Below are 24,308 nucleotides of genomic sequence, written 5' to 3'. Positions count from 1 at the left end.
CAGAGGTCACATGTGTAGGAAGAATGCCAATCTATGATGAGGCACATATTAGAGGCCAGCATTTGGGGTGCTACATAGGCATCCCTCAGGAGTTACATTCGGCTGGGAGGAGAATCACATGGAGCATCCAAGGCTTCTTGCAGAAGGTAGGCTGTGCCATGCGAGGACCCTCAGAGAATGACCACCGAGTATCTCTCTGCAACAGCACAGGGTTCCAAGCCCTTGGAGGTAGGATGAGTGCCTCCTTCAATGTGGTTGTAATCAGAGGGTTGGCCGACATTGATCACCGTCCAATACTTCACTGTTGGCCTGCCTCTATGATGCAAATACATGCTCAAGGTTTGACCGTGCCCACCAAAAGCTAAGCACTTAATATGTGATGGGTGACTAGAGGTTCATAGCACCGCATCAGGTTCGGTCTTGCCATATGTGCACTGGTGCACATTATATAACACATCACTGGTTAGCCCTAGGCACAGCAGATTACTCTGTCAAATATTGCATTTCCATATTTTGATAGAGATTCACGAAAAACAAGCTGTAATGCAACTACACTATTTTGGAATAAATAGTTGCCAAATGACTGCATGCTCAGGTAACCGAAATTGCAAAAACAAGTGCCACAATAGTCACAAACATACAATGGTGAGTATTTAATAGCTTTTGTAAAGGCAACCAAGAATTGGAAACCGAAAACGACACTGGAACTATGGAATCCCCCACATTACACAAACATTAAAACAAAGCATATCCCAATACCATAAAAAGCAGCATTCTTTGCATTTTTATTTAAAATGGTTTCTTTTAATTGTGTTCAATTACTTCTTCACAATCATTGGCCTGAAAACAAACACTAATACCGATCAGGTTCCTACTGGGTTTTCCTTTTAATTTCTGATGATGTTATTAGAACATTTTGACAAACCATTAATTTGAAGATGGAGAGCTTTCAGTAGTCGCCAGGATTTCCCATTCATCACACATGGCATATTATGCTTGGCATTCGCTTTCTTGCATTAAAATGTACTGTAGTTCATGTTTACTCAGTGTTACCTGTACATAGCATTTCCTGTGTATGATTTATACGGACTGACCTCACAGACACGTGGACAGATTAGGAATCTGCATTCTTAACATGCTGTTTTCTAAACCAGATAGGGAATCAAGAATGCCATTTCCAGGCGAGGTTTCTTTCAAGAAGATGCTTCCGCTCTGGGAGGACCTTTTTTTCTGCTGCATTATTGTATTTTACACAAAAAACAGAAAGCTAAACCATGGGAAAATGCTTTCACTTTCTTAAAGAGAAACCATTTACTTTTACATGACACCGAATGCATGATAATTTTAAACCCACTCCAGTTTATCCAAGTTTTCAAGTAAAATGATTAACCCATGAAGACCATCTTGTTATTTAACTACTACTGAGTGTCTGTGCTTGGTAACTTGTGTAAGGAGGGAGACATTCAATGACTGGAGAGGAGATGAATGCCAGGTTGTGTGTCTTGCATTTGCCGTGGGTTAGTTCGTGACAAGCTGCTTGATATCCATGGTGTTGAACAGTGTCAGTACAGTCTCTCTGGGATTATTAATGACGTGGGTGTCGGTCAGGACAAGGTCTCAGGGAAAGATGTTAGTTATGCTGATAGATACTATTGTGAGTGATTGATTGATTATTTATATATCGCCTATACACAATGTCTTTCAAAGCGATTCAAGGCAGGAGGGTGACAAGGGAGAAAACAGTGACATTCTTACAAGTCCTTGATACACGGAATGTGAAATTAGGTCTGTGATTTCCTAAAGATAGGCCTGGGGGGTTTGAGGTGGTGGATAGGTGAAGTGCAAGGTAGCTGTCTGAGTGTAAGTGAGAAGGAAGTTGCACATAGAGAGTTCCTTTGATGCAGGTTTGGTGTGCTCCAGGAGGGTGCATGTCAATGAGGTCTTGTGGATACCAACCATCATTTACCAGTATTTGCTTTGTAGCCCTTGTCTTGGAGGCTGTAATATGTAGGTGTGAGGATAATGTGTGGAGGTGGTAAAAGCCATGTTTCTCTGACAATGGCCCTCATTACGATACCGGCGCTAAACCATGGGGCTATTAGCACCATGGTTGGTGCCCGTATCGTAAAGTGTCCGCCATGGTGAAATGGGGAAAAACCGCCACATTCCAAGGTTGGCGGGGCAGTATTACCCCATAATGGGAATGGGGAAGGCGCTAATTACGGTACTGCAAATTGCCGTACCGTAATTAGCACCAAGGACCCTTTGCGGGTCCCTACTTTAACGGCTGGTCTACACCAGCCGTTAAGGTTGGGTCCCGCAAAGGGACCCCGTAATTAGTAGAATTACCCCCAATGACTACATCTAGGCTATGAGTGTTAAAGAGATCAGACATGTCTGTTGCATGTAGTACTATGCAATGAGCATTATTGAGCATTAGGCTTCATTTTCGTTTTAGAGGTGGAGAGAAGGTGGTGACGAGAGGGATTTGGAGGAGGACATTTGGGTCAGAAGCGCATATGAGTGGGTTCCAGGCTGGACGTTTACATGTGCGTGTGGGGATGAAAACCATTTTTCAGGGTGTGATACATGTGTGGTTGGGACACCTGGTATGTGTGGAACAAGGATGCAGGCTCTAACCAGGTACTAACAGGTTCAAACAGGAATTGGTATTTTCTCCATCTACCCTTCACTTCAGATGCCCGGCCTAGAGATTTCAAGGTGATCTAGGAATTAAGAAGGGAAAGAAAGTTCTGGGCTTAAGAAGAAGAACACTTATAAGGACAGCAAAATATCAGCAGTGATTAGCAGGCGGATGTGGTAGAGGGCACGTGACATAGATCCACGTGCACCAGCCGACCAACTGCAAAAGGCAATGAGGCTGGAAGGCAGCTTGAGAAGGAATAAAAGGGCAGTGCTAAGAAAATGAGCAGCAAGAAGGGCACCAACACAGTATCAGTGCTTAACCGGTGAGTCGAGCAGAGGTCACATCATGGAAAAATGCTATTATGTGGCAAAGCATATATTGGAGGGCAGAAATTGGGGTGCTACAATGTGCATACCACAGGAGTTACATTCGGCTGGGAGGAGAATCACATAGAACATCCAAGGCTTCTTGCAGAAGGTAGGCTGTGCCATGCGAGAACCCTCAGAGAATGACCACCGAGTATCTCTCTGCAACAGCACAGGGTTCCAAGCCCTTGGAGGTAGGATGAGTGCCTCCTTCAATGTGGTTGTAATCAGAGGGTTGGCCGACATTGATCACCGTCCAGTACTTCACTGTTGGCCTGCCTCTATGATGCAAATACATGCTCAAGGTTTGACCGTGCCCACCAAAAGCTAAGCACTTAATATGTGATGGGTGACTAGAGATTCATAGCACCGCATCAGGTTCGGTCTTGCCATATGTGCACTGGTGCACATTATATAACACATCACTGGTTAGCCCTAGGCACAGCAGATTACTCTGTCAAATATTGCATTTCCATATTTTGATAGAGATTCACGAAAAGCAAGCTGTAATACAACTACACTATTTTGGAATAAATAGTTGCCAAATGACTGCATGCTCAGGTAACCGAAATGACAACAACAAGGGCCACAACAGTCACAAACATACAATGGTGAGTATTTAAAAGCTTTTGTAAAGGCATCCAAGAATTGGAAACGGAAAACGACACTGGAACTATGGAATCACCCAAATTACACAAACATTAAAACAAAGCATATCCCAATACCATCAAAAGCAAAATTCTTTGCATTTTTATTTAACTTTTAATTATGTGTACAATGAATTCTTCACAATCATTGGCCTGAAAACAAACTTTACTACCGATCAGGTTCCTACTGGGTTTTCCTTTTAATTTCTGATGATGTTATTAGAACATTTTGACAAACTATTAATTTGAAGATAGTTCTCAGTGCCGCCTGGATTTCCCATTCATCACACATGGCATATCCTGCCTGGCACTCGCTTTCTCGCATTAACATGTACTGTAGTTCATGTTTACTCAGTGTTACCTGTACATACCATTTGCTGTGTATGATTTATACGGACTGAACCCACAGACACGTGGACAGATTAAGAATCTGCATTCTGAACATGCTGTTCTCTAAAGCAGAGAGGAAAACAATTTTGCAATTTCCAGACAATATGCTTCTGCTCTGGGAGGACTTTTTTTCTGAGGCAATATCCTATTTCACAAACCAAACCGCTAAAACATATGAACATTATTTCACTTTCTTATTGAGAAACCACTTACTTTTTACATGACACTGAATGCATGATCATATTTCTTTTTTGTATTTTTTTGTTTGTTTCTTAAAGCCACTCCAGTTTAACCAAGTTTGCAATTAAAATGACTAACCTATGAAGACAACCTTGTTATTTAAATAGTACCCATTGTCCGAGCTTGGTTACTCTTTCTTTTTTTATGCCACAGGTTTAGTAATTACTTGGTGACTTGACTATTCCAGTTTGTTGCCAGATACTTTCTAAGGATGCAGGACTGGGGGGCGGCATAGACTTTCCCCAAGTTAGGAGAGGCACGTGGTTCCTGTGAGAAATTGCCATCTTGCAAGGGTGTAGAAACCCTGGACTTTTGTATTTTATTATTTAATAAAATGATGCGGGTAATTCCATCTTTGAAAGGATAATCTGTCAATAAGATTCCCCTTTTATAGGTTCCATGACAAGAGCATAGTATTAACCTGTGCCCTGCCGCATCAGTATCCTGATCGGCAGCCCCTGTTCCTCTACCAGTGGCACAGAGCAGATTCAGAGGACAGAAGTGCCTTGTTGGAAGCTGCTGTGACAGCCAAGTCCCTGCAGTGCCAGGGCTGCATTTCAGAAATGCACCCCTGTACCAAAACCCATAATTATGAATATTGGTAGGGGTGTACTGAAATTCGGCTTTGAGTAAGTACGTCTTTAAAAGAATCATTAAACAAATGCTACTGTCACTTTTTTGATTGAGAGCATTCAGAGGAGAGGTGTGGAAGTACAAGCAAATTCCCCGGCCTTCATATGCTGGACAGACAGAATTTCATCTTGGTGTCTGTTGGGGGTGGGTGAGCTAATGACAGTTTATGTTATCACTATTGCAAAATGGTATTTGATTTGCTGATGGCCTGTGTGAAAAACTGTGAAAAAAGTTACAAGTTCCAATCCCACCAATTCCTAATACAAATAATATAATTAAGTGGATTAATACAGCTGTTGCATGGATCCCAAGAAGTTCCAAACCTGAGTAAAATAGCTCAGGAAGTAGTGTGCATGCAGCAAATAACTATTCAAACTGACCAGCAAAGTTATAACGCAAGTAAAATGGCTTAGTGGGAAGTGTGCCTTTGGCAGGGATATGTGTATAATATTGTAACATAGGTTACAATTCCTGCCCTCCAACTTTCTCATGTTTCCAAAATGAGTCCCTTTGAACTGAGTAAAAGCAACAGATGTTACTAAAGAACACAGCTATATTTTTCTAACCAAAATGTCCAATCTGTGGCAGCAGAAATATTCTTCCCAACATGAGAGAGTTAAAAAAGAGGGATATTTGTGGAATAAAGACAAGAGGCTTCATTACACGGATGGCGGTAAGGGTTTACCGGTACCGGTATTTTATGGTACCGGTAAATCCTTACCGCCTTACTACGAGGTCCCTTTGCGGGTTGGGGAATTTAACGCCTGCTTTTTGCAGGCATTAAAAACCCAACCCGCAAAGGGACCAGGGAGCTAATTACGGTACCACAATTTGCGGTACCGTAATTAGCGCCTTCCCCATTCCCATAGAGCCCTATGGGGCAAAAATGGGAATGGGGAAGGGCAATGGTGGAAGGGGGAATTACCACCCTGCCAACCTTGGAATGGGGCGGTAATTCCCCTTTCCACCAAGGCGGTGCCGGTATTTTACCGGCATTAACCATGGCGCTAATAGCGCCATGGTTCTCCGCCATCCGTGTAATGAGGCCCAAGGAGATACACAATTAAAATTTAGAAACATTGGACCATATGGATGTACAAGTGAAACACATAATTAAAATAAACATGCACGTGCCAATCAAAGATGTGCGCAACAGCACTATGCATGCCCTATACTCTTTGCCTCGACCCACAGAGGACTCTGCATTCCGTATATATTTTTGTCTGGTGTTTTTTACCAGTCCCCAAAATGCCACAATACCCCACCCGAAAAAGAAAGAAAAACAAACTATTAATGAAAAGACATTTTTTAAATGCCTCATCCACACTCGGTACCACAAGTGGTATGCATGGCTTTAGCTTCCCAACGTTTTGTACTCAGTAGCACTTACGTAGTCAGCAGGGTGCTAACTGATGTAATCGGTTATATGTGATTTCAATCAATCAATACAGCTTTATTTCGGTCATAAAACCATAAAAGCAATTCAAAACAATTTACCACTATACACAATGTATTAAACATTATTAGTGCTCATTAATAGTAATATAATAAAAGCACCAGATATTATACAATAGTTGGAAACACATTGTAAGGAGAGCACAGCTTGCAGCCTTAGTGAAAAAGAGAACAGCATCAATCACACCTTGCTTTAACAGAGGAGGACATCTGAAAGCAAACTGCATCACAGAAATAGCGTGTGTTTTGGGGGAAAGGGAGAGGGCAGGGGAGGTGAGGAGCCCATCTAGAGAGTGTGGGGATCTGGCATAGATGAGGGGTGTACTCAGTGATATTCTTGGGGTGGGCAGGAAAGCATTTTATTTTTCAGCCGGATTGACGATATTCGCGGCTATATCCCTGGTAGGTATTTGGGACTGTGTGTTTTCAGGCTTTTATATATGTGACACTTTGGAGAAAAAGAGAAGAAATTTAGTTTAACAAAATGAACGTGAAAAGGATCAATAGTATTCTATTTTTAGATGCTCCGTAAAATGTATTTTAGATTGTGTGTCCTTACTTTTGGTATTATAATGTGTGGCTGTGGAATGTTTGTTTACCTAGTGTACTGGTATGTATTATTCTGTATTATTCTCTGCTTGCTTTATTTTAAGCTACTTTATATAAGTACATGAGTAGTTTTACACTGTATTGAACCTTAAGCTGTTTGGGGGGACACTGAGTTTAGTATTTTAGTACATTTGGAGTACTGTTTTTATGTTATGAAGGAACACTGCATTTTCTTCATCATTTAGGTATACTCTGTCATGTCTATAGAAATTGGCCATGTAGAACTGTATGTTGTTGTTTGAAATTCATAATTCGTTATGGTCTCTTATGAATGCTAAAACTGCTTTATTAACATTTCTCCGGGATTTCTTAATTTTATCATTAAATCTGGTGGACCATGAGTAAGCTAGATATGGTGTGAGGAAATAGTTCCATTCCTTTTGCCGTGCCTTGTTTGATCATTAAAGTAAGGGGCACACCTCATACATTCCCCAAAGCATTGCCTCCACAATGAATTAGCATGATGTCTGGGTGCCCTGTACTTTTCAGACTGAACAATTTTGGGAAAACTTGGAACCAATGCATTTGTCACATTGCAAACCATTTAATTGTAAAATCTCTGAAACTTAGGTCCATATTAATATATAGTTTCTCACAAAAAGCCAGCAACCAAAAGAGCTAACTGTTTCCAATCAGCCACACAGTTTTCAATCCAGCCATGATATCTGTAGTATTTCTCTGTTTCCAGGAAAATCATTCCTAGTTTGAATATCTAGTAGTTTGTATGAGCAGGATTTGTATGATGTGTGTTTTATAGTTTCTAATTGGTTGATGGTGCTGTTGTACTTATTGGCGACTATCCAGGAGCCACCTAGCATGCAGTGTTGCTATCCGCGGGTATATAGACCCCCCATGCAGGCGTGTCTATATGAGGACAAAGGGCATTTTGTGTATTTGTGGACATGTGGTAGCCACAGTTATCCGTAATTTTGGGTGGGGTAGCATCTTAGCTGATGTGGGGTGCATTTAAGGGCCCCAAACAGAAGTCCCTTTCACATGAATAGCAATATTTTAAACAGTGGAACAAAAACAGCCTGGCTTTTGTTTTTGTTTTTCAAGTAAAGTTAAAGAGCCATGTGGAAAGGGGCCTACATGTCATTACCAATGGACAAGCAGCATGTTAAGTTCCAAAAGAAAATGGAATCGAAGATCCATGTCACATGAAAAACAGGATTTTTAAACATTGAAAACAAAAATGGCCTGCAGATGTGTGTGCAAATACAAACGGCTTTAAAAAAAGCAAAAGTAGAAATAATATCACTTCTAACCGAAAAAATGTCAGAAAAACACATGATGTGTGGGCTGACACAAGCAATGCATGTTATGTTTCACCTACAAAACTCCAGTGACATTTGCAGCATCACTTTGTCTTCATGGAAAATGTCAGCCCAAGGCAGACCCTGTTTCTGGCTGTGGTCAAAACTTCACACAGGAAGTCTCCCATTTCCAGCCTGGATGTCACATCTCCCATCTAATGACCACCCGCAATCTAATGTGCTTCTGAAGGTGTCGAAAGGCCAGTGTTCTCCAGACCTGCTGGCTCTGAAAGCAGGCACTTCAAGGAAAGTCATCCGTGGCTGGAGCATGACTAAAAGGTTTGAAGACTGGGGGCTGAAAATCCAAAGAGCAAACTACCAACTTCAGAGAGACTCATAAAAAAAACCTCTGGTCACAGGGTGGCCCAGGGAGACAGATGGCTGTACTGGGTGAAGTAGAGTGCCTATTTGCTGAACATACAGATGTACAATTAATTTAAAAGGACTATTATCAATTAGGCTTTTTTCTCAGACAACGTAAGGCGGATTGATTTAATTTTTGTACCATTTTTTATGTAATTTTTAGGCGATTTGGGGGATATAAAATGCATCTATTTGTGACTCTGGGAACTGTAATGGCCAGTTAGACTAGGGTTCTGGCTGATATGAACATGTTCTAAATGTGAGTTTTGGTGAGTGGGTGGAAAATTAAATTAGGGATATGCTTAATAACTTACATATTCGTAACTGTTGTGCTTTTTATGGAAACGGCAGAAAGGTGCCACATGGCCATGCTACATTGTACGGATTTGTTGGTCAGTTTATTTAATTCTCCATAAGCAGCTAAAACAGAAAATGGGGGTCATTACGACCCTGGTGGTAGGGGGTTAACAGGGACGGTAGAGCTGCCGGCCCTTTTAACCCTCTACCACCGCATTACAAGGTTTGCTCGCGGCGTCCTTAGCGGGTCCCGTGAGCAGACCAGGATGCAAACAACGGGCCCATTATCAATGGGCCCGTTGTTTGCATCCTCCCCATTCCCATTGAGCCCTATGCAGGCTCAAATGGGAATGGGGATGTACAGGGTCTGGGTTCCAGGAATGGGTAAATACCGGGCCCTCCAAGGTCCGAATGGCCCGGTATTTCCCCATTCCAGGAACCCGGATCCGGTACCCGGAATGGGGGTAGTCATGCCGCAAATAGTGGAATGGCTACCTCCAGGGTCGTAATGACCCCAAATGTGTTTAGTATGGCAATTGCTAGTTAAATTATGAAGTTGTGATACATAACTAGTTTTTGCCAGAAAGTTCAAAGGACAACAAAGGGGCGATTACAAATAGCAATTGCCATATGTTGCTCCAAAAAGAGAAGAGACAGACCTTCAGGAAGGCTGCTGAAACTTACCATCTGACAGCTGTAAGGAGACACCAGAGGAGATTGCTGACGGTGCATCTGGCTGGAGCTGTCTAGTTCTAAAAAGGCCTCAAAGCTGATTGGGTCCTGTGGTGGAGAACGGGAGGCCATCTTTGAGAGTGGAATGACCAGACCCCTGCCCTATCTTTCCAGAGTGTCCTGAGATACGGCTGGCTTTCCTGAACCTTAAACAGAGGCTTGCTATGTAAGTAGAACTAAGCCCCGGAAAACCAAAAGATGGGGGGAGTCTGCTTGCCTTGAATCCTATCCCTTTATAGTGGGTGGGGGCGAAGGAGCAAAACTGTGCAGATCCTTAGCCTACGTAACCAAAAGTATGAATTTAATTAATTCCCCATTTGGCAGTACACTACGGGGTGAATTTTGTTAAAATTCGAAATTGACAAAGCTCATTTCCCAGTGTGCGCTGAAAACTATAGCCTATAATTTAATTAGGTAATCCTTGTTGTCTGGCTGACCCCAAATTCTTTAAGGAAGAGGGTGGGGGGTGTTGTTCTTAAATGTATCCAACCTTTTTATCCAGCTTCCCCAACACAGGCCTTTAGTAAGGGGGTCTGAAACCAAAAATTCCCCAAAGCATTCCACGTTTTCTGTCTGACTTCCCAACCTAGACCAACGCTGGGGCAGGGGTGTGTGAAAAACAAAGCGATAAATCAACCTGTGTTTGTTTTAAACCAAAAGTGTGGGTGAAATTATATTATTGATCAGTGTAAATGTTTTGTGAAGTGAAATTGGCAGAAAGTGTACAATTGTTAGTGTGTTCTTTTTAACTCACTTTTGTGATTTGTTTATCCTGAGAAAAGTTGATTGTGTTGTGCCATGGATAAAGTGTTTTTTTTACATGTTCATGCTAATTTCTATTATTTTAAATTTAAATAAATACAAGTATATTTCCCTACAGCGGCCTGGTTCTTGGCTCCTTGTTAGCTCAGGGGAGAGGGGTCCAAGGGGCATGATATGTGTCTGAGATAGGGCTAATAAAAAGACACCATTAACAAAGTTTGTTGCATAACCATGTGAGTGGGGAGGGAAGGAACTCCCTGTGTTGAGGGTGGCTTCTCAATAAACTGTTACAATGCATCAAGTGTTTTGGGGAGTGTAAGGGACTGCAGGAGTGGAGGAGGACCATGAGAAGTGGAGGGCGAGCTGGTAGGCATGTTGTTCTGGCAGAGTTGCAGGTTAGGAAGGTTGGTTGAAGAGGTGCCAGTGAAGAGGACGTTGCAATAGTTGAGCATGCTAATGATGAGGGATCTCGCAATCGTAGGGCAGTTGGGTGGGGACAGGAATCATCTGCTTAGAGAGATCAGCTTTGCACTGTACGCAGTGGATGAGCTAAGTGGGTTGATTTGTTTGGACATGTTCAGTTCTGTGTCCAGGAAGATCCCCAGGGTTTTGACATGTGTGAGGATGGGAATGGAAGTGCTGTCAATAGGGATTGCCGAATAAGAGGGGGAAGAGTTTGTTGAGGCGGTTATGGGGAGTTCAGTCTTATTGTCGTTCAAATATTATGAGTGGCCATCCAGTTTTGGATGGTGGCATATATCTTGTTGATGATGAGGGTGTCAGTGATGGATGATTCATAGTGGTAGGGGTGCATAAAGCTGCATGCTGTGTAAAACACACTGCATGCAGGTGTATGTCCTTCAGTCCTGGTAGTATAGTTGTAAAATGTAGAGGTTATTTAGTCCTTCAGTCCTGGTAGTATAGTTGTAAAATGCAGAGGTTATTTAGGGTCATATTGCATAATGGCATTTGGGAAGTGGAGGAGGGGCGGGATGCTGGGTAGGCGGGTTTGTTGGTAGGATGTTCTGTAGAAGCTGTATGGTGAGGGGTATGAGGAACTTGTGTGGGTGGGACAATGGGATAGGGGCATGGTTCTCCTACTTTTTTTGTACATTTCAACCATTGGTAATACAGAAATGTGATGACTGCATACAGCATTATGTGGCATTTTCTCAGGGCTGAGCTGGTTTGATAAAATAGCTGCTGATTGACAGGGTAGCACCTTATGACTCCTCTTGTAATGGCATGAACACTCGTGGAGATGCTATTGATGGCTGTGCCTTCATTGTTTGAGCTCCCCCAACTCTTTGCAGTTTTATTTCACCATTCGGAGGCAGTGTCAGGGTCTTTCAATCTTTGCAGTTGAAATGGGCCCAAGCCTCATGTGGGCCCAAGTAGTTGCCCCCATGTGGGAAGTTTTGCTACACAGCAACATAATTCTTTAATTCATGACATTTTAAGGTGCACTTTGCAGAACACACATTACAGGCTACCTTTGATGGCTGCTGTCACATTAAGTGAAGACTTTAAATGTATGCTTCGGTGCACAAACGTTACCAGCTGCCTTTGCTGGCACCCAGGATCCAGCAGTGTTGTTTTCACCTCGTTGCATTTTACTCCAGATTCGTTTGCAATGGCACCTTCCAGACAAACAGCAATTACGAGTTTTTAGTTCACTGTTAGGAGTTAATTTTCAATAGAGCAGGAACATAAATTGAAGGTGTAAAAAGCCTTAAGTAAGACTTGAACGGCCTGATTTCACGCCATGGCTCATTTTCAAGAATTTTTATGGCAGAGAAAAGGGACGGAATGCAACTTGCGTTTCCACCGCTGCCTTCCTCTCCACCATGCAAACACTCCAGCATCTGCGCCGGCATGGATTTTCATGCCGCACAGATGCTGGAGAGCTCTATGAGGTCTGCTTGCTTTATGCAGCAGCATAGAGTAGGCAGACCCCATAAGGATCCACTGTAAATGCTTCCTGCTATGCTAGGATGGCAGGGTACATGTACAATTGAAATTAAACCCTCCCCAACATACTCGCACGTCGGGTAAGGTTTACTTTCAACTGGGAGCACTGCTTACCATGCGCGCAGTGTTCCCAGTTGAAATGAAACCCTTCCCATGCGAGCATGGCAAGCGCGCTCACAAACAAATGCCAGGCAGCGTTTACTCACTTTGCACTGCGGAGTGCAATTGGGAAGGGCAAAGGGTTGCGTACACGCTTGTACGCTGACTTTTCCCTTTTACATTTGCACTCCCTAGTGCAGATGATAAAAAGTTGGCGATAGGGAGTCAGTTACGTTATTATGTAAACGTGACGGCTCCTAGCCGTCAAATTACGTTTTATGGAAAGCAAGCCCCTTAGTGTTTCAGGTTCCTGCTGGTTCCCTGCAGTGATTAGCAGCCTCGCTGCATTCCTTTGCATCCATTTTATTTAAACACCCCACGGGTGCCACAGGAAGTTTTCCTCCCCGGACCGTAGGCAAGGGGGCCCCCACAAATATCTAACTAGGCCCCCACAATCCCTGACAAATGTTCAGGCGGCCCTGTCTCTAACAGATTCTTTTGTGGTTGTGTGTTGTTTCTTCAACGATGACTTTAGTCTGAAAGTGACTTTTGTTGGTGTACAGCGCATTTCCGACGTCCTCTCCTCATTTCCTTTTTGCTATTCTCTGCATCCTCGACCAATCAATATGTGATGCTCAACAAGTAATGGATTGCTACAGGCAAGCCGAGGTGTCAGAGCGGGGCCCGCCTGCACATTCTTAGTCCCGGTATTAGACACACACATTCAAGTGCCTCGTTGTGATTATAAATCGACTGCATTGACAGCAATGCATCCTTGATGGAATAATGTGTGCAGCCATCTGCTTTGCTAACACTCTTCAGAGAGATTGAAATAATAATTATTGTGAACTTTAAAATCTATTTCTATCGCAGGGAGAGGATTCGTACCACGTAGTTGTGGCAGAAAGACGGTAGAGGGAGATATTGGAACAGCATAACTACATGATAAATTGCAAAAGAACAGAAGTTTGGAATGGAATAGTACACCCAGAGGTAATGAGAGAGGAACTTTACAATGTGCCCTAGGATGCATGGATGATACTTTAAAAAGAAACAAATGTGTGCTCCGAAGCTGGTCACATGACAGCATTTGGCCAATCACGTTATTGAAATCCCACACACTCTACAGACCGTGAGATACATCGATACATATTGCATTTCGCATTGATGTAGAAAGGTGGTCAGGTGATTTCCTAACATGGGATTGCATAAACTGCACAGTACAGCCTACATTACGAATGTTATACGAATGTTCTGGTCCCTTGAATGTAAATGCTATTATTGTTGTAGCTGTGCGCAATTCCACAGGAGACTGCGTATGGTGGAGGTAAATTGCACCTGGTGGCATGTTGCCTGATTAAGAGTATTTCAGGGACGACATTTCACCAAAATGCCAGGGGTAGCGGAAGTGACATCACACGACCCTTGACCCCCCTGATGACATCACAGGAAGTGAGGTCATTTGACCCCACCACAAAGTGATATTGCGGGAGGCGATGGAACACAACCTTTTACCCGTTGACAAAACAGGAAGTGCCATCCCATAGCATTGTACACTACGAAAAATATGGTTACGATATCACTATAATGTGATGTACATTTCATACAAGAATGGATCGCCATATGTGTCATTGCGATCAGTGTGTATAGGCCCATATTACCAAATTACTATGAATGCAAGCAGATGTCCATGACCAAATGATAATGTGTTATTATCTAGCACTTACGCTTAAGTGCTTTATATAGAAAAAATATACACCCAATATCACAGTACCTGTGTTGGTACTCATTTATCGACCTCAGAAGGATGAAAGGCTCAGTTGAGGCATTTAAGAACAGACTAAATCAGTGACTCACCCCTTGGAGTGTGCCTGAAATTAACCTTTAATGAGTCTAGCAATTATTGTATAGAATTACAGAAAGACACATTATTTGGTATTCCTATTCTTTCTTATTTAGGGTCAGTGCTGAAAGTGTTAGACTTGTGGCACTCCTGTTCTTATTTTTCTTCTTTTTGTTAAGGGGCCTAAACGAAAAAGCCAGCCACTCCAGAAGTAAAGAGTCACATGGTGCTGGCCACAGCGGAGGAGCTTGCATTACAAAAAAATATATATATATTCTTTTTTTTAGTTTAGAGGTCGCAAGGGAGACCTCAGAGGTCGCAGTTGCAACCTCTGGCGACCCCTACATGACGTCCCTGGAGTATTTTTTTTTTCTGTTTCTTATAGGTGTGTTCGTAGGTTGACTCTACATTTCCAGATCTAAGTAGCTGTAAACATAGGGTAATGAAGAAAATCAATATGCATAGTCTCGCACTGCTAAACAAAACACTGAACAACTATGCAGCCTGAGGAACAGGTGAACCTGAGTGAAAACCTAAGTTCTCCCGGACCAGAGTCAAGAGGTGGCCTGTGATGACATCATCTAAACTACATTTAGTTGCAGTTATTAAAGCTGTCCTATTTCACATTTCTCCTGCATCTCGCTCTTGAGGCCCATATCTGGGGCCTCAGTACAGACACTTCACACTGCTGCAGGCACAATTGTGTAGGCCATAGTGCAAAAACATATTCTTTCAAAGCATTCTGTTCCCGGGTAGGGTTTGCCCTATTAAAATGGAGTAGTCTGAGCATTACGGCAATTCTTGCTTTAGTGCAAAAAATAAATTGAACATTGTTTGCACTAGTGCTATTATTGCCCTAGTGAAATTACACCAATGTGAAGTTTCTGTAACGAGGCCCCACGGGTTGAAGAAGGCAAGTCTTCTAGATGTTTAGAGAAGGCTGCTTATTTGAAACCATGGTGAACTCTCTCTCCGGCTTTTGTATTTTTCAATGATTAGGTACACAAATATTGCCATTGCCTGCTGCCACGACGAACTCTCAGTGGTTATGAGCTGGTAACCTGAGCAGTTCCATTCATCCGTTTCCTTCAGACTGAAAAGAAGAAATGTAAATCTGTGTCTTCTTATAAGAATTGGTGATTTTCCTTTTTAAGTGACATATCGGAGGTGTCTTTGTTAAACTGAGAGGGAACACTTCAAGAAGGTCACTTTGAATATCCTCCTTGAATGTGCTTGTCTCTTGTTTTTTTTTGCCATTATGAACACAAGGTGTCAATCAAGATGTTAATGCACATGCTAGCTAACACTGGAAATAGAAAAAATACTATTAATTCGATCGATATAAATAATATGTTTCTAATTATAGTGTGTGCAGGTAACCAAAAATATTTCTACCCCATGTAAACCTGCCAGACATGTTCTCCATTCTCTAGTTCACTCTTCTTAACTTAAGCAACCAGGTATCCTTCATCTATGCTAGTGTAGATGATCAAGGATTGATAACCATTCTATGTTATGTTATGTTATGTTATGTTATGTTATGTTATGTTAATAGATTTATAGTGCGCTAAAGCCCGTGGGCATCCAGGCGCCAAAGCAGGGAAGGCAATGAGAGAGGAGTTGTACTTATGTGAAGTATGCGGGAGTCAAGGTAAGTAATAAACTTTTCTTTATTTACTTAGTAATAGCCGGCGCCCCGCACAGCGTCCTTCCCATCCACCCCGTCTCTCACCAACCGTCCTATGTGGAACGTTCCCTCTCACCCCAACATTCTATATACCTTAGAGCTCGCGCGCAGGCGAGGAGCCAGAGTGTATTACATAAATTATTAGCATATACTTGGAATACAACATCACCCCCCCTTACGAAATTAATTAAGAAAAAGGTTCTACCTTATAAAATTTAAACACATGTGTGTTAGGTATAATAAATCAAGACATTTCAAACATAACACATTTGTGCGGAAAGGTACAACTGTACCAATTAATACATATAAGAGTTTAACACAATATAGAATTCCTTTACCAATAACCTGTGTACGGAAATTACTTAGCTATGCATGACATAATCTCTAGACCAAAACGGTAACCTCTTTTCCCTAGAACTACGCACACTCTTATTATCAAAAGCTACCACAGCTCGTTGAGTGTTAACATCTTCAACCTGTCTCAACACGTTACCGTACATACTCACATTTTCTAATCCATATTGAATATGATCATCTCCAAATAAATCTCTTCTCTCGAATCTAACCTGTTTCATTCTTTCATTCTCACCATTCCACATCCATTTACTAACCCTGTCCAAATTCCATACTGATCCTCCCGCAACTCTAACTGCTCTCCTGAACACTTGTAACACCTTGACAGGACTGCTGTATTTAGAGTCACCTTTCTTAACATTTCGTCTAAGCTTGATTCGCACAAAATCTCCTGGTGATATTCTCAACTTAAACCTTTCAGAAGACATAGGGCCTCATTACAACTCAGGCGTTAAGGGTTAACGCCGTCGTTAACCCTTAACGCCTGATTCCAATTTTAACGGCTGCTTTCAGCAGGCGTTAAAATCCATGGCGCTAAACCGCCTTGGTGCTAATTACGGCACCGTAATTTACTGTGCCGTAATTAGCGCCTTCCCCACTCCCATTATGCCCTATGGGGCAAAAATGGGAATGGGGAAGGATAAATGGGAAATGGGGATTTACCGCCCCGCTCACCTTGGAATGGGGCGGTAAATCCGCCATCCACCATGGTGTAAACGTAGTTTACACCATGGTGGTAAAGTTGGTGTACTTACCGCCTGGGTCGTAATGACCGCAATAGTCTTTCCTGGAGACATACTACTCCTAATTACGTTTTCATCAGAATTACGTAATCCTGTGTTTCCACTTCTCCTACGATTAACCCAAACAGGATTAAGCAAGGTATTAGGAGCTCTTCCCCTCATTAATTCAAAATGAGAAACCTTCATTCCTCTTTTAACAGACATCCTGGTACTCCATACTCTCTCCTTAAGAACCTCGTCCACCGGCATGTTGTTACTTAAGGCTAACTCCACTGCCTCTACAATTACACGGTTATATCTCTCCACCAGCCCATTGGTTTGTGGGTGATACAACGACGAAAATCTCCATTCAATACCTGATCTCTTGGCAAATTCTCTCATTTCCCCACTTCTAAACTGAACTCCATTATCACTCATTATTATTTTGGGAAATCCTTCTCTTCTGCAGATTTGCATTATGAATTTTATCACCTCATCAGTATCGACTTTTCTCACCGCTTTGACTTCCACCCATCCTGAATAGTAATCAACCAAAACCAATATGAATTTCTTCTCTCCAATTAACTTCACGTATGGTCCAATGATATCAATTCCTACCCATGGTGCATCACCTTTGTCAATACACATCGGCTTAGACTTCACTATCATGCAGCTCTTGTCACTGTTCTGACATGGCCAACAATTTCTAATAAACCTCTCAATCATGAGATCCATGCCTGGCCACCAGTATTTCAAACGCACATTGTTCTTAATGCCAGTAATACCAGGATGACCCTGGTGCGCTTTCTTAATAAGGTCATTCCAAAACTTACGTGGGGGAATCAACTTGTCTCCCCTCACTAAAAATCCATCTTCCATAGACAATTCATCCTTAACCTCCCAATATCTTCTACAACTTTCGCTAATTTCTCTTTTTTCAGGCCACCCTGATTCGGAGTATCTTCTTATCTCTTGTAATTCATCATCTTTATTTAATTCTTCAATCCACATTTCCTTAGACGTAACCTCAAAAACGACCGCCACCATCTCTTCATCCAGATCCACACTTGCTTCATCACTCCTTAATGGCAATCTAGATAAATAATCAGCAACAATATTCCTTTTCCCTGGCACATATTTCACTGAGAAATTGTAATCCTGTAATTTCAGACTAAGCCTGGCTAACCTGGGAGAAGCTTTACACATTCCTTTCACTGTGAGTACTTCAATTAAGGGCTTGTGATCTGTCTGAATTACAAATTTGCTTCCCCACAAATATTTCCTAAAGTAATTCACCGCCCACGAACATGCTAATAATTCCTTTTCAATCACAGAATATCTTCTTTCTGTTTCCGGAATAGCTCTAGAAGCATGACTGATCACCTTCTCATATGCATCTTCATTTATTTGTGTTAAAACTGCTCCTATACCACTCCCACTGGCATCCACCGTAATCTTCGTCAACCTTCAAAACTCGAATCCTCCCAATTCCAAAGAGTCACAAATTTCTCCTTTTATGCTTTCAACCGCCTTACTACATTCAGCACCCCATGTAAATTTTGCATCCTTTTTTAACAACTTTCTCAATGGTTCTGTTATACTCGCAACATTTTTTACAAACCTGTTGTAATATTCGCATAACCCTAAAAACGATCTCAATTCGTCTTTATCATTAGGATTCGGTGACTCTCTGATTGCCTTCATGGCATCTCTTTTGGGCTTATAACCTTTACCATTCACAGTATGCCCTAAATACTCCACTTCTTCCAACCCAAATTTGCATTTGCTTTTCTCACCTTTCAACCCGACTTCTTGCAATCTCTTCAACACTTCTTTCAACCTCCCATCATGTTCCTCAGATCCCTTACCAAATACAATTATATCATCCTGATATACCATTGTTCCACTTAAACCTTTCAGCACATGCATCATAATTCTTTGAAATACTGCTGCCGCAGACGCTAATCCAAACGGCATACGTCTATACCTAAACAACCCATGTGGCGTTATAAATGCTGTAATGTCCCTACAATCCTCTGTCAAAGAGATTTGATGGTAAGCGCTCGAAAGATCTAATGTAGAAAATACATCAGCACTACCAATACGATTCAACATTTCAGATATGATAGGGAGTGGAAAAATGTCAGTTATGATATTCTTGTTGACGTCTCTCAAGTCTACGCAAATTCTGAGTTTGCCACTTTTCTTCAATGCAACCACAATGGGGCTCACCCATTCAGATGATTCAATTTTTTCTATTACTCCTTCAGACTCCAATGATGCAAGTTCTTGCTCAACCTTATCAGCAATGGCAAATGCAATTGGCCTGGATTTCGTGTGTTTAACAGGTATTGCTCCCTTCTTGAGACGAATCCTGTGCGCAAAGTTTTTGAGCAAACCCAATTTTACTGTCTCCACTCCCTCTTCTCTAACATTCTCATTACCTTGCACTTGGCTCCCGTTTACCACTAGGATTTGTTCTTCATCACATGGATCCAACCTGATCCTCAGTCCAGCTTGGTCTCTCCAACCCAATACATTCAAACCCTTTTCTGCTACGTACACCTTCACTTGAGACCGTCTGTCTTTAAACTGAACAATACACGAAAACCATCCAATCATCTTGATCTTGGATCCTTCAAACCCACCAGGATTTGGTATGTCTGACACTTCCATCTTACTTTTGAGACCTCGTGTCACTAAATTCTTCCATGTTTTCTTGGCAATAATCGTCCAAGGTGAACAACTGTCAACCTTCACTTTAAGTTTCCAATTATCAAAAATTACTTCACAACTCGGGCATTTAAATTCTCCAGTTGGTGGCTCACGAATCAAAAACACTCTCTCTTCCTCCGATTCTTCCTCTTCTTCCATAATGGCAGATACTTTCTTCCTCCTTCTAAATGTGACCGCGAAATGACCTCTTATGCCACAATTTCCACATTTTTGCCCCAATGCTGGGCACTGTTTAGCGTAGGCATAATGACCCACTCTGCCACAATTATAGCATCTGTCTCCTTCTCTCGGCTGGACATTCTGAAATCTTTGTTCATATTGTACTTTTGGTTCATTCTTTACTCAATTCTTTCCTCGTTTTGAACTCCCTCTCTGCTCAAAGTTCTTCATTTTGTTATTTCTTCCTGCATTGACCTCGACTTTATCTTTGTTTTTAACGTTTGCTCCACCTCTGTCCTTTGACCGTAGTACGTTAACCTGGCCTTGTTCTTCTGTTTCTTTTTCCTGTACCTCTTTACTACTATGCTTCTGCATGCTTTGCACAACCTCCTCTTTCTTGCTCTTCATTTCCTTCGAGCACAACTGACTGTGTTCTACACATTTAGCAATCGCTATGGTTTCCGGTAGGGATGGATTGCCAACCATCCACAGTCTGTCTTGACTAAATTGTCCTTAGAGTGAATAATGATCTGATCCCTGATTAACTCATCAAGGGTGATACCATTGCCAAATAGGCAAGTCCGCGATAACACTCTCAATGCAGAAACATATTCTTCAATGCTTTCATGTTCTTTTTGTACCCGCGTATAGAATTTGTATCTATTTATAGCTACATTAGTTTCTGGAGCATAGTACTTGTCCAATTGCCTTATGGCCCTATCATGCTCATCAGCATCACCCACCTCATCTACAGTCAATTCTGGTAGCTCTCTGAACTTCCTCTGCCCTTCCAACCCTAGTGCATGCAATAATAATAATTTCTTCTTCCTAGACGTGAGATCTTCATGTTCAACTGCTTGGATGTAGTTTAACCAGAATTCTTTCCATTCTGACCATAAAACTACAGGTTGGCCTGGCGCCGGAAGAAAACTTGCTGGCGGTTGAATGTTGATACCTTGCATAGCTCCGTGGATTATTGATCCTTAGTGATCTATTATCAACAATATTGCAATATATTGCAAAAGAACTTCAATTCTCCCACACTAGTAATATGTTAGATATCACCAATTGCAGAGTATGGATTCACTGTTGCCACAATTTTATTTTTTTTTAATCTCCAAGAAGTACTGCGACGAGAATTAAGGAATCACTGTATCCTCTTCATTATGTTCATTTCCTGATTGAGCTGTCACATGACCTCAAGCTTCCTGACGGGTCCATTCTTCTAACTTCATTAATATGGACGCATCCCACTTTTCGGGTCTCCGCACAAACCAACGCGAAGTGCGTGTCAGTTCAGAGCATCCGCTCTCCCCATGTGATCAGCTGTGGACTCAGGCACCATCACAAGTCAACTGTCATGATCTCTGCTTCCAAAAGGTCAGGGTTTTCCCAACTCCCTTGGAAGCAGATCCATAACCCAGGTTCCGAGGGCCAACCAGTCCCAATTGGGACCTTTTGGAACCAGTCCTGGCGCCAGTGGCACCAGGCTCATAAATGTACCCAGTCCCAGCGCTGGAAGCGCCGGGCTCATGATGCTTGGGTGGACTTACCTGCAGCAGACCATGCTGCTTACTTGCCTGCCAGCTGAGCCTCTGATCCTCTTCTATTTGGAACTACTTTTCCTGTTGGGTGGGGCAGGAGCCACTCCCTAGATTCAGAACACTGGAACTCTTCTGGAAAGCAGGAACTCTTTTCTTACCTAGGCGTGGCTGTGGAAGGAGACACCTAAGCACTACAGGAGGCTATTTAAACCACACCCGGTGGATGAATCTTGCTTTGCGTTATTCTGCATCCTCTGCAGCAGAACGCTCATCGTGTCTTCTGCATCGGATCCTGGGCCTAAGGAAAAAGGCTTACCATCCTGAATCCAGTCTTCAGCAACACCTATAAAGACAAGAAAGAACAGGTTAGCATTCCGGCATCTGAAAGACAAAGGCTTACCTACTCTTCGCACGCTCCGGAGGCCTTCGGCGCTGCATCCTGCATCTGAAAGAAAAAACAAGGTGTGTTTAAAGACATTGGGGAACTTTGATACTCACGTGCCATTACTCCTTTCCACATCAACCCCAGTGGGTATTCCGGCACCCTGCAGCCGCTCCGAACTCGTACCTGCAAAATAAAAGACAGTTAGAGCGCATCGTGAAGCAGGCAACAAGCGCTTATTATGTGCTTCCAAGCGCTTCTATTCATCATACGGACTCCATCTTCAACTCACTTCAGCCCGTCATCCGCCATCGCCGGAACCTGCAAAACAAGAGACATCATTGCTAAAGACTTTAAAGACAATAGAATTACTCGAAACTTACCGTTCGTGCAGTAAACGACGGACAGCAGTCCTCTGAAGTCAAGAGGCCTGCGCTACCGATCCAGTGAAGAAACTGGTTACAGCACCCTGCCCCGAGGCAGATGGAGAGCTCGGCATTCACTTACCTAAGGTGAGAGCGTTAACCTTTGGGGGTCTACAGGAGAGCAAAAAAGGGAAGAGATAGGGACACCCCAATAACCCCAGTTCATTAATCCCATATTTTCTGTCTGCAGACATCTTACTCTTGAAGTCAGGCATACAGTGCACAGAGGTCCAGCCCAAAGAGCCAACCGGGTGCTACACATCACCTTTGAAGATACAGTAGTCGCCCAGTCAAGACCGGCGCCTCTGCGAGAATCAGGTGAGCGTTACAGAACGCAAAGCCTACCGCAAAACTCTCGCCCAGGCGCTATGGAAACCTCGGATACTGACCATCTAGCCCGGTTACTTGGGGAACTAAGGGCAGAAGTGCATGCAGCTCGTCAGGAAACGAATGCTCTAAGAAGGGAACTAATTATTTCCAAGGAGAGAACAGACGGTCTTGCTAGACAATTGCTACAGTCACAAGCCGGACAAACCCCGTTACCCGCATCAGGGGCAAATCTTCCTTCAACATCCTCTATGAATCCAGTGCAGATCAACCTACCTGGGAATGTACCTCTGGCTCCGCCCGAACGATTTTCTGGTGACCCAAAGAGGTTTGCAGTATTTATCAATCAGTGCCGGTTGCACTTCTTATGCCGGCCAGCAGCCTTTCCAACTGATCAAGCTAAAGTAGCTTTTGTACTTTCGTACCTTAGTGGCAATGCGGCAGACTGGTCGATCCCTCTAGTTAATCAAGATGATCCGGTTCTCCATGATTTTCAAGCCTTTCAGCTTAGTATGGAAAAACTGTTCGCAAGACATTCACAGGGGCAGGCCTTGGACAATGAGCTTCTTTCGTTGCGACAGGGTAATCAAGACCTTTTGGCTTATATTGCATCTTTCAATAGACTAATAGTGGAAACTCAATGGCCTGAGGACAAAAGGATTACACTGTTTTACAGAGGTCTACGTGGAGAGCTCAAAGACGTTTTAGCCCAAGTAGTGAATCCCCCACAAGACTGTTCGGATTATATAGACTTGGTCGTTCAAATAGATCATAGACTGCAGAACAGGAAGGCCGACCGTTCCAAGTTTGATGCTCGAGTATTTTCCAAACCGCCAACTCCTTCCAAAGGAGTAGACTCCGGGGAACCCATGCAAATCGGGGGTCTGAAAGGTCCTCTAACACAAAAGGAGCGGGAAAGGAGAAAACAGTTGCAATTATGCCTATATTGCGGAAACTCAGGGCACTTTCTTCGAGACTGTCCGGTGAAACCTGCCAAGAAGGCAGTAGGAGCTGCAGTTACCAAAGTTACAAACTCTGAGCAGGGAAACGACCTCGCCCGACAAGAATAGAGGTCCTCTTGCCGAGCGTGAAAACCAGTTCCGTGACCTCGCATTTCGTGATACCTATGGTCCTCATTAGCCCTGATAATCCGGATCGATTACATGCAATTGAAGCTTACGTCGACAGCGGTGCCATCGGCAATTATGTGGATCATGAAATGGTTTTGAGGATGAATCTAACTCTTTGTCCCAAGGCTGTAAAGGACGTCATTACTACAGTGGATGGTACGGAGATAGCCTCCGGGCCAGTAACGCATACCACTCAAGAGGTGACGCTAGTAAGTCAAGATGGACACCATGAGAAGATCGTGTTCGATGTGATCAAGGCCCCTCAGTTTCAGATTATTCTAGGAATACCTTGGTTAGAGAAACACAATCCTCTGATCGATTGGCGAGCAAGAACGGTCCAGTTTCCAGAATGTGTCTCTACTTGTCACCCTCCACCTGGTGTTGCACTGGCAGCAATTTCTTCAGAGACTCCCCAGTTACCTCCCGAATACCTTGAATACCAAGATGTTTTCCGGAAGGATCAGGCTAACATT

The sequence above is a fragment of the Ambystoma mexicanum genome, chromosome 6q (genome assembly GCF_040938575.1).
Source record: "Ambystoma mexicanum isolate Mex_15411 chromosome 6q, UKY_AmexF1_1, whole genome shotgun sequence".
NCBI lineage: Eukaryota > Metazoa > Chordata > Amphibia > Caudata > Ambystomatidae > Ambystoma > Ambystoma mexicanum.
The sequence above is the reverse complement of the archived record's forward strand: the minus strand, read 5'-3'. Positions refer to the sequence as shown.